We start from the raw sequence: 10,366 nt of genomic DNA on the forward strand, positions 1-10,366 counted from the left end.
GGGACTGTGACTGTGACTGTGTGAGGGAGAGGGACTGTGACTTTGACTGTGTGAGGGAGAGGGACTGTGACTGTGACTGTGACTGTGTGAGGGAGAGGGACTGTGACTGTGACTGTGTGAGGGAGAGGGACTGTGACTGTGACTGTGTGAGGGAGAAGGTCTATGACTGTGTGAGGGAGAGGGACTGTGACTCTGTTAGGAAGAGGGACTGTGTCTGTGTGAGGGAGAGGGACTGTGACTGTGTGAGGGAGAGGGACTGTGACTGACTGTGTGAGGGAGAGGGACTGTGACTGACTGTGTGAGGGAGAGGGACTGTGACTGTGACTGTGTGAGGGAGAGGGACTGTGACTGACTTTGTGAGGGAGAGGGACTGTGACTGTAACTGTGTGAGGGAGAGGGACTGTGACTGTGACTGTGAGGGACTGTGTGAGGGAGAGGGACTGTGACTATGTGAGGGACTGTGTGAGGGAGAGGGACTGTGACTGTGTGAGGGAGAGGGACTGTGACTGACTGTGTGAGGGAGAGGGACTGTGACTGTGACTGTCACTGTCACTGTGTGAGGGAGAGGGACTGTGACTGTGTGAGGGAGAGGGACTGTGACTGTGTGAGGGAGAGGGACGTTGACTGTGACTGTGACTGTGTCAGGGAGAGGGACTGTGACTGTGACTGTGTGAGGGAGAGGGACTTTGACTGTGTGAGGGAGAGGGACTGTGACTGTGACTGTGTGAGCGAGAGGGACTGTGACTGTGACTGTGTGAGGGAGAGGGACTGTGACTGTGTGAGGGAGAGGGACTGTGACTGTGTGAGGGCGAGGGACTGTGACTGTATGAGGGAGAGGGACTGTGACTGTGTGAGGGAGAGGGACTGTGACTGTGACTGTGAGGGACTGTGTGAGGGAGAGGGACTGTGACTGTGACTGTGAGGGACTGTATGAGGGAGAGGGACTGTGACTGTGACTGTGTGAGGGAGAGGGACTGTGACTGTGAGGGACTGTGTGAGGGAGAGGGACTGTGACTGTGACTGTGAGGGACTGTGTGAGGGACTGTGACTGTGACTGTGAGGGACTGTGTGAGGGAGAGGGACTGTGACTGTGACTGTGAGGGACTGTGTGAGGGACTGTGACTGTGACTGTGAGGGACTGTGTGAGGGAGAGGGACTGTCACTGTGACTGTGAGGGACTGTGTGAGGGACTGTGACTGTGACTGTGAGGGACTGTGTGAGGGAGAGGGACTGTGACTGTGACTGTGAGGGACTGTATGAGGGAGAGGGACTGTGACTGTGAGGCACTGTGTGAGGGAGAGGGACTGTGACTGTGACTGTGTGAGGGAGAGGGACTGTGACTGTGAGGGACTGTGTGAGGGACTGTGACTGTGAGGGACTGTGTGAGGGAGAGGGACTGTGACTGTGACTGTGAGGGACTGTGTGAGGGACTGTGACTGTGACTGTGAGGGACTGTGTGAGGGAGAGGGACTGTGACTGTGACTGTGAGGGACTGTATGAGGGAGAGGGACTGTGACTGTGACTGTGACTGTGAGGGACTGTGTGAGGGAGAGGGACTGTGACTGTGACTGTGAGGGACTGTGTGAGGGAGAGGGACTGTGACTGTGACTGTGTGAGGGAGAGGGACTGTGACTGTGACTGTGACTGTGTGAGGGAGAGGGACTGTGACTGTGAGGGACTGTGTGAGGGAGAGGGACTGTGACTGTGACTGTGTGAGGGAGAGGGACTGTGACTGTGACTGTGACTGTGTGAGGGAGAGGGACTGTGACTGTAAGGGACTGTGTGAGGGAGAGGGACTGTGACTATGTGAGGGAGAGGGACTATGACTGTGACTGTGTGAGGGAGAGGGACTGTGACTGTGACTGTGACTGTGTGAGGGAGAGGGACTGTGACTGTGTGAGGGAGAGGGACTGTGACTCTGTGAGGGAGAGGGACTGTGACTGACTTTGTGAGGGAGAGGGACTGTGACTGTGACTGTGTGAGGGAGAGGGACTGTGACTGTGACTGTGTGAGGGAGAAGGACTGTGACTGTGTGAGGGAGAGGGACTGTGACTCTGTGAGGGAGAGGGACTGTGACTGACTTTGTGAGGGAGAGGGACTGTGACTGTGACTGTGTGAGGGAGAGGGACTGTGACTGTGACTGTGTCTGTGTGAGGGAGAGGGACTGTGTCTGTGTGAGCGAGAGGGACTGTGAGTGTGACTGTGTGAGGGAGAGGGACTTTGACTGTGACTGTGTGAGCAAGAGGGAATGTGACTGTGTGAGGGAGAGTGACTGTGACTGTGTGAGGGAGAGGGACTGTGTCTGTCTGAGGGAGAGGGACTGTGACTGTGACTGTGTGAGGGAGAGGGACTGTGACTGTGACTGTGACTGTGTGAGGGAGAGGGACTGTGACTGTGACTGTGTGAGGGAGAGGGACTGTGACTGTGACTGTGTGAGGGAGAGGGACTGTTACTGTGACTCTGTGAGGGAGAGGGACTGTGACTGTGACTGTGACTGTGTGAGGGAGAGGGACTGTGACTGTGACTGTTACTGTGTGAGGGAGAGGGACTGTGACTGTGACTGTTTCTGTGACTTTGTGAGGGAGAGGGACTGTGACTGTGACTGTGACTGTGCCTGTGTGAGGGAGAGGGACTGTGACTGTGACTGTGTCTGTGACTGTGTCAGGGAGAGGGACTGTGACTGTGTGAGGGAGAGGGACTGTGACTTTGTGAGGGAGAGGGACTGTGACTGTGAGTGTGTGAGGGAGAGGGACTGTGACTGTGTGAGGGAGAGGGACTGTGACTGTGTGAGCGAGAGGGACTGTGACTGTGAGTGTGTGAGGGAGAGGGACTGTGACTGTGTGAGGGAGAGGGACTGTGACTGTGTGAGGGCGAGGGACTGTGACTGTGTGAGGGAGAGGGACTGTGACTGTGTGAGGGAGAGGGACTGTGACTGTGACTGTGACTTTGTGAGGGAGAGGGACTGTGACTGTGACTGTGAGGCACTGTGTGAGGGAGAGGGACTGTGACTGTGACTGTGAGGGACTGTGTGAGGGAGAGGGACTGTGACTGTGACTGTGAGGGACTGTATGAGGGAGAGGGACGTTGACTGTGACTGTGACTGTGAGGGACTGTGTGAGGGAGAGGGACTGTGACTGTGACTGTGTGAGGGAGAGGGACTGTGACTGTGACTGTGACTGTGTGAGGGAGAGGGACTGTGACTGTGAGGGACTGTGTGAGGGAGAGGGACTGTGAATGTGACTGTGAGGGACTGTGTGAGGGAGAGGGACTGTGACTGTGACTGTGAGGGACTGTGTGAGGGAGAGGGACTGTGACTGTGAGGGACTGTGTGAGGGAGAGGGACTGTGACTGTGACTGTGTGAGGGAGAGGGACTTTGACTGTGTGAGGGAGAGGGACTGTGTGAGGGAGAGGGACTGTGACTGTGTGAGGGAGAGGGACTGTGACTGTGTGAGGGAGAGGGCCTGTGACTGTGACTGTGTGAGGGAGAGGGACTGTGACTTTGTGAGGGCGAGGGACTGTGACTGTGTGAGGGAAAGGAACTGTGACTGTGACTGTGTGAGGGAGAGGGACTGTGAATGTGACTGTGACTGTGTGAGGGAGAGGGACTGTGACTGTGACTGTGACTGTGTGAGGGAGAGGGACTGTGACTGTGACTGTGTGAGGGAGAGGGACTGTGACTGTGACTGTGTGAGGGAGAGGGACTGTGACTGTGAGTGTGTGAGGGAGAGGGACTGTGACTGTGAGTGTGTGAGGGAGAGGGACTGTGACTGTGTGAGCGAGAGGGACTGTGACTGTGACTGTGTGAGGGAGAGGGACTGTGACTGTGAGTGTGTGAGGGAGAGGGACTGTGACTGTGTGAGGGAGAGGGACTGTGACTGTGTGAGGGCGAGGGACTGTGACTGTGTGAGGGAGAGGGACTGTGACTGTGTGAGGGAGAGGGACTGTGACTGTGACTGTGACTTTGTGAGGGAGAGGGACTGTGACTGTGACTGTGAGGCACTGTGTGAGGGAGAGGGACTGTGACTGTGACTGTGAGGGACTGTGTGAGGGAGAGGGACTGTGACTGTGACTGTGAGGGACTGTATGAGGGAGAGGGACGTTGACTGTGACTGTGACTGTGAGGGACTGTGTGAGGGAGAGGGACTGTGACTGTGTGAGGGAGAGGGACTGTGACTGTGACTGTGACTGTGTGAGGGAGAGGGACTGTGACTGTGAGGGACTGTGTGAGGGAGAGGGACTGTGAATGTGACTGTGAGGGACTGTGTGAGGGAGAGGGACTGTGACTGTGACTGTGAGGGACTGTGTGAGGGAGAGGGACTGTGACTGTGAGGGGCTGTGTGAGGGAGAGGGAATGTGACTGTGACTGTGAGGGACTGTATGAGGGAGAGGGACTGTGACTGTGACTGTGACTGTGAGGCACAGTGTGAGGGAGAGGGACTGTGACTTTGACTGTGTGAGGGAGAGGGACTGTGACTGTGACTGTGACTGTGTGAGGGAGAGGGACTGTGACTGTGAGGGACTGTGTGAGGGAGAGGGACTGTGACTGTGACTGTGAGAGACTGTGTGAGGGAGAGGGACAGTGACTATGTGAGGGAGAGGGACTGTGTCTGTGAGGGACTGTGTGAGGGAGAGGGACTGTGACTGTGAGGGACTGTGTGAGGGAGAGGGACTGTGACTGTGACTGTGAGGGACTGTGTGAGGGAGAGGGACTGTGACTGTGTGAGGGAGAGGGACTGTGACTGACTGTGTGAGGGAGAGGGACTGTGACTGTGACTGTGTGAGGGAGAGGCACTGTGACTGTGACTCTTACTGTGTGAGGGAGAGGGACTGTGACTGTGACTGTGACTGTGTGAGGGAGAGGGACTGTGACTGTGTGTGAGGGAGAGGGACTGTGACTGTGTGAGGGAGAGGGACGTTGACTGTGACTGTGTGAGGGAGAGGGACTGTGGCTGTGACTGTGTGAGGGAGAGGGACTTTGACTGTGTGAGGGAGAGGGACTGTGACTGTGTGAGGTAGAGGGACTGTGACTGTGTGAGGGAGAGGGACTGTGACTGTGACTGTGTGAGTGAGAGGGACTGTGACTGTGACTGTGTGAGGGTGAGGGACTGTGACTGTGTGAGGGAGAGGGACTGTGACTGTGAGGGACTGTATGATGGAGAGGGACTGTGATTGTGACTGTGAGGGACTGTGTGAGGGAGAGGGACTGTGACTGTGACTGTGTGAGGGAGAGGGACTGTGACTGTGACTGTGTGAGGGAGAGGGACTGTGACTGTGAGGGACTGTTTGAGGGAGATGGACTGTGAATGTGACTGTGAGGGACTGTGTGAGGGAGAGGGACTGTGACTGTGAGGGACTGTGTGAGGGAGAGGGACTGTGACTATGTGAGGGAGAGGGACTATGACTGTGACTGTGACTGTGACTGTGACTGTGTGAGGGAGAGGGACTGTGACTGTAAGGGACTGTGTGAGGGAGAGGGACTGTGACTATGTGAGGGAGAGGGACTATGACTGTGACTGTGTGAGGGAGAGGGACTGTGACTGTGACTGTGACTGTGACTGTGTGAGGGAGAGGGACTGTGACTGTGTGAGGGAGAGGGACTGTGACTGTGACTGTGACTGTGAGGGAGAGGGACTGTGACTGTGACTGTGTGAGGGAGAGGGACTGTGACTGTGACTGTGTGAGGGAGAAGGACTATGACTGTGTGAGGGAGAGGGACTGTGACTGTGACTGTGACTGTGACTGTGTGAGGGAGAGGGACTGTGACTGTGACTCTGTGAGGGAGAGGGACTGTGACTGTGACTGTGACTGTGAGGGAGAGGGACTGTGACTGTGACTCTGTGAGGGAGAGGGACTGTGACTGTGTGAGGGAGAGGGTCTGTGACTGACTGTGTGAGGGAGAGGGACTGTGACTGTCAATGTGTGAGGGAGAGGGACTGTGACTGTGACTCTTACTGTGTGAGGGAGAGGGACTGTGACTGTGACTATGACTGTGTGAGGGAGAGGGACTGTGACTGTGACTGTGACTGTGTGAGGGAGAGGGACTGTGACTGTGACTGTGACTGTGTGAGGGAGAGGGACTGTGACTGTGACTGTGTGAGGGAGAGGGACTGTGACGGTGACTGTGTGAGGGAGAAGGACTATGACTGTGTGAGGGAGAGGGACTGTGACTCTGTGAGGGAGAGGGACTGTGTCTGTGTGAGGGAGAGGGACTGTGACTGTGTGAGGGAGAGGGACTCTGACTGTGACTGTGACTGTGTGAGGGAGAGGGACTGTGACTGTCAATGTGTGAGGGAGAGGGACTGTGACTGTGACTCTTACTGTGTGAGGGAGAGGGACTGTGACTGTGACTGTGTGAGGGAGAGGGACTGTGACTGTGACTCTTACTGTGTGAGGGAGAGGGACTGTGACTGTGACTCTTACTGTGTGAGGGAGAGGGACTGTGACTGTGACTGTGTGAGGGAGAGGGACTGTGACTTTGACTGTGACTGTGTGAGGGAGAGGGACTGTGACTGTGACTGTGTGAGGGAGAGGGACTTTGACTGTGTGAGGGAGAGGAACTTTGACTGTGTGAGGGAGAGGGACTGTGACTTTGTGAGGTAGAGGGACTGTGACTGTGACTGTGTGAGGGAGAGGGACTTTGACTGTGTGAGGGAGAGGGACTCTGACTGTGCCTGTATGAGGGAGAGGGACTGTGACTGTGACTGTGACTGTGTGAGGGAGAGGGACTGTGACTGTGACTGTGTGAGCGAGAGGGAGTGTGACTGTGACTGTGTGAGGGAGAGGGACTGTGACTGTGTGAGGGCGAGGGACTGTGACTGTGTGAGGGAGAGGGACTGTGACTGTGTGAGGGAGAGGGACTGTGACTGTGACTGTGACTGTGTGAGGGAGAGGGACTGTGACTGTGTGAGGGCGAGGGACTGTGACTGTGTGAGGGAGAGGGACTGTGACTGTGTGAGGGAGAGGGACTGTGACTGTGACTGTGTGAGGGAGAGGGACTGTAACTGTGTGAGGGAGAGGGATTGTGACTGTGACTGTGTGAATGAGAGGGACTGTGAGTGTGACTGTGTGAGGGAGAGGGACTTTGACTGTGTGAGGGAGAGGGACTGTGTCTGTGTGAGGGAGAGGGACTGTGACTGTGTGAGGGAGAGGGACTGTGACTGTGACTGTGAATGTGTGAGGGAGAGGGACTGTGACTGTTACTGTGTGAGGGAGAGGGACTGTGACTGTGACTGTGTGAGATAGAGGGACTGTGACTGTGACTGTTACTGTGTGAGGGAGAGGGGCTGTGACTGTGACTGTTACTGTGTGAGGGAGAGGGACTGTGACTGTTACTGTGTGAGGGAGAGGGACTGTGACTGTGACTGTTACTGTGTGAGGGAGAGGGACTGTGACTGTGACTGTTACTGTGTGAGGGAGAGGGACTGTGACTGTGACTGTTACTGTGTGAGGGAGAGGGACTGTGACTGTGACTGTGACTGTTACTGTGTGAGGGAGAGGGACTGTGACTGTGACTGTGTGAGGGAGAGGGACTGTGACTGTGACTGTTACTGTGTGAGGGAGAGGGACTGTGACTGTGACTGTTACTGTGTGAGGGAGAGGGACTGTGACTGACTGTGTGAGGGAGAGGGACTGTCACTGTGACTGTGACTGTGTGAGGGAGAGGGACTGTGACTGTGACTCTTACTGTGTGAGGGAGAGGGACTGTGACTGTGACTGTGTGAGGGAGAGGGACTGTGACTGTGACTGTGACTGTGTGAGGGAGAGGGACTGTGACTGTGACTGTGACTGTGTGAGGGAGAGGGACTGTGACTGTGACTCTTACTGTGTGAGGGAGAGGGACTGTGACTGTGACTGTGTGAGGGAGAGGGACTGTGACTGTGACTGTGACTGTGTGAGGGAGAGGGACTGTGACTGTGACTCTTACTGTGTGAGGGAGAGGGACTGTGACTGTGTGAGGGAGAGGGACTGTGACCTTGACTGTGACTGTGTCAGGGAGAGGGACTGTGACTGTGACTGTGTGAGGTAGAGGGACTGTGACTGTGTGAGGGAGAGGGACTGTGACTGTGACTGTGTGAGCGAGAGGGACTGTGACTGTGATTGTGACTGTGTGAGGGAGAGGGACTGTGACTGTGTGAGGGATAGGGACTGTGACTGTGTGAGGGAGAGGGACTGTGACTGTGTGAGGGAGAGGGACTGTGACTGTGACTGTGTGAGGGAGAGGGACTGTGACTGTGAGGCCGTGTGTGAGGGCGAGGGACTGTGACTGTGACTGTGAGGGACTGTATGAGGGAGAGGGACTGTGACTGTGACTGTGAGGGACTGTGTGAGGGAGAGGGACTGTGACTGTGACTGTGACTGTGTGAGGGAGAGTGACTGTGACTGTGTGAGGGAGAGGGACGTTGACTGTGACTGTGACTGTGTCAGGGAGAGGGACTGTGACTGTGACTGTGTGAGGGAGAGGGACTTTGACTGTGTGAGGGAGAGGGACTGTGACTGTGTGAGGTAGAGGGACTGTGACTGTGTGAGGGAGAGGGACTGTGACTGTGACTGTGTGAGCGAGAGGGACTGTGACTGTGACTGTGTGAGGGAGAGGGACTGTGACTGTGACTGTGACTGTGTGAGGGAGAGGGACTGTGACTGTGACTGTGTGAGGGAGAGGGACTGTGACTGTGACTGTGTGAGGGAGAGGGACTGTTACTATGACTGTGTGAGGGAGAGGGACTGTGACTGTGACTGTGTGAGGGAGAGGGACTGTGACTGTGACTGTGTGAGAGAGAAGGACTGTGACTGTGTGAGGGAGAGGGACTGTGACTGTTTGAGGGAGAGGGACTGTGACTGTGTGAGGGAGAGGGACTGTGACTGTGACTGTGACTGTGACTGTGTGAGGGAGAGGGACTGTGACTGTGTGAGGGCGAGGGACTGTGACTGTGTGGGGGAGAGGGACTGTGACTGTGTGAGGGAGAGGGACTGTGACTGTGACTGTGACTGTGTGAGGGAGAGGGACTGTAACTGTGTGAGGGAGAGGGATTGTGACTGTGACTGTGTAAGCGAGAGGGACTGTGAGTGTGACTGTGTGAGGGAGAGGGACTTTGACTGTGACTGTGTGAGCGAGAGGGACTGTGAATGTGTGAGGGAGAGGGACTGTGACTGTGTGAGGGAGAGGGACTGTGACTGTGTGAGGGAGAGGGACTGTGACTGTGACTGTGTGAGGGAGAGGGACTGTGACTGTGACTGTTACTGTGTGAGGGAGAGGGACTGTGACTGTGACTGTGTGACGGAGAGGGACTGTGACTGTGACTGTGACTGTGTGAGGGAGAGGGACTGTGACTGTGACTGTGTGAGGGAGAAGGACTATGACTGTGTGAGGGAGAGGAACTGTGACTCTGTGAGGGAGAGGGACTGTGTCTGTGTGAGGGAGAGGGACTGTGACTGTGTGAGGGAGAGGGACTGTGACTGACTGTGTGAGGGAGAGTGACTGTGACTGTGTGAGGGAGAGGGACTGTGACTGACTGTGTGAGGGAGAGGGACTGTGACTGTGACTGTGTGAGGGAGAGGGACTGTGACTGTGTGAGGGAGAGGGACTGTGTCTGTGTGAGGGAGAGGGACTGTGACTGTGTGAGGGAGAGGGACTGTGACTGACTGTGTGAGGGAGAGGGACTGTGACTGTGTGAGGGAGAGGGACTGTGACTGTGACTCTTACTGTGTGAGGGAGAGGGACTGTGACTGTGACTGTGTGAGGGAGAGGGACTTTGACTATGACTGTGACTGTGTGAGGGAGAGGGACTGTGACTGTGTGAGGGAGAGGGACGTTGACTGTGACTGTGACTGTGTCAGGGAGAGGGACTGTGACTGTGTGAGGTAGAGGGACTGTGACTGTGACTGTGTGAGGGAGAGGGACTGTGACTGTGAGTGTGTGAGGGAGAGGGACTGTGACTGTGTGAGGGAGAGGGACTGTGACTGTGACTGTGTGAGGGAGAGGGACTGTGACTGTGAGTGTGTGAGGGAGAGGGACTGTGACTGTGTGAGCGAGAGGGACTGTGACTGTGACTGTGTGAGGGAGAGGGACTGTGACTGTGTGAGGGAGAGGGACTGTGACTGTGTGAGGGCGAGGGACTGTGACTGTGTGAGGGAGAGGGACTGTGACTGTGTGAGGGAGAGGGACTGTGACTGTGACTGTGACTGTGTGAGGGAGAGGGACTGTGACTGTGAATGTGAGGCACTGTGTGAGGGAGAGGGACTGTGACTGTGACTGTGAGGGACTGTGTGAGGGAGAGGGACGTTGACTGTGACTGTGACTGTGAGGGACTGTGTGACGGAGAGGGACTGTGACTGTGACTGTGTGAGGGAGAGGGACTGTGACTGTGA

This window comes from Nothobranchius furzeri, chromosome 4 (genome assembly GCF_043380555.1).
Source record: "Nothobranchius furzeri strain GRZ-AD chromosome 4, NfurGRZ-RIMD1, whole genome shotgun sequence".
In the NCBI taxonomy this organism is placed as follows: Eukaryota; Metazoa; Chordata; class Actinopteri; order Cyprinodontiformes; family Nothobranchiidae; genus Nothobranchius; species Nothobranchius furzeri.